Raw genomic sequence first — 1856 nt, 5'->3', positions numbered from 1 at the left:
TGCTTTTTTGATAGCGCTGCAAACCCTTGGTGTTCTCTCAATGAGCTTCATGAGGTAGTCACCTGAAATGGTTTTTCACTTCACAGGTGTGCCTTGTCATGGTTAATTAGTGGAATTTTTGGATTAGTGGAAATGGTTTTCCAACAGTCTTGAAGGAGTTCCCAGAGATGCTTAGCACTTGTTGGCCCTTTTGCCTTCACTCTGCGGTCCAGCTCACCCCAAACCATCTCGATTGGGTTCAGGTCCGGTGACTGTGGAGGCCAGGTCATCTGGCGCAGCACTCCATCACTCTCCTTCTTGGTCAAATAGCCCTTACACAGCCTGGAGGTGTGTTTGGGGTCATTGTCCTGTTGAAAAATAAATGATGGTCCAACTAAACGCAAACCGGATGGGATGGCATGTCACTGCAGGATGCTGTGGTAGCCATGCTGGTTCAGTATGCCTTCAATTTTGAATAAATCCCCAACAGTGTCACCAGCAAAGCACCCCCACACCATCACACCTCCTCCTCCATGCTTCACGGTGGGAACCAGGCATGTAGAATCCATCCGTTCACCTTTTCTGCGTCACACAAAGACACGGCGGGTGGAACCAAAGATCTCAAATTTGGACTCATCAGACCAGAGCACAGATTTCCACTGGTCTAATGTCCATTCCTTGTGTTTCTTGGCCCAAACAAATCTCTTCTGCTTGTTGCCTGACTGACCTTCATTTGTTAAAATAACGATGGACACTCGTTTCTCTTTACTTAGCTGATTGGTTCTTGCCATAATATGAATTCTAACAGTTGTCCAATAGGGCTGTCGGCTGTGTATCAACCTGACTTCTGCACAACACAACTGATGGTCCCAACCCCATTAATAAGGGAAAAAATTCCACTAATTAACCCTGACAAGGCACACCTGTGAAGTGAAAACCATTTCAGGTGACTACCTCATGAAGCTCATTGAGAGAACACCAAGGGTTTGCAGCGCTATCAAAAAAGCAAAGGGTGGCTACTTTGAGGAATCTAAAATATAAGACATGTTGTCAGTAATTCCCCCATTTTTTGTTAAGTACATAATTCCATATGTGTTCATTCATAGTTTTGATGTCTTCAGTGAGAATCTACAATGTAAATAGTCATGAAAATAAAGAAAACGCATTGAATGGGAAGGTGTGTCCAAACTTTTGGCCTGTACTGTGTATATATATATACACACAGTACAGGCCAAAAGATTTTGTTCAAGAGTGTGTGTATATATATATATATATATTTAATTAATTATAATAATAATGGCCCAGGGTGACCAATAGCCTAACCCATGACAGGCCTGCCAACCAATCACGAGAGATTTTTCTTGTTTAAAAGTAGTGGTTTCATCCAATAGTGAGTGAGGAAATTCTTTCTGGCCTGGCGCGCGCCGCTGCTATTCATATGCTAATTAGAGCCATTCACACCTCCGCAGGAGCTCTCCACATACGTCATGGAACGTTTCCGACAATATGTAGCACAGCCGAAAGCGACGTTCACAGGCTGAAAATTAGGGGGATTTCTGGGCGTTTACGGGGTCAAAAATCCTACTTTTCATGCAGTGTAAAAGATTCACATTCACATTTGGATTAAAACACTCCCAAGGAACACGCATTACCATCCTCCCCAAAAAAAACTCCCTACGCGACCAGCCGCGTTCTAATACATCGGCCGTCAATGTGGTGCATACAGGGGAAAAAAAGGGATAGAAAACATTGAATAAAGCAACAAAAACATTGCAGAAAGCAAGAGAAACGTTGAAAAACTGCAGAAAAAAAACTGCAGAGAAACACTGCATAGTCTGACAATGACGTCGAAAAAAGCGACAAAAAAATACAAAGTC

This window comes from Perca fluviatilis, chromosome 24 (genome assembly GCF_010015445.1).
Source record: "Perca fluviatilis chromosome 24, GENO_Pfluv_1.0, whole genome shotgun sequence".
Classification (NCBI taxonomy): Eukaryota; Metazoa; Chordata; class Actinopteri; order Perciformes; family Percidae; genus Perca; species Perca fluviatilis.
Note: the sequence above shows the minus strand (reverse complement) of the source record.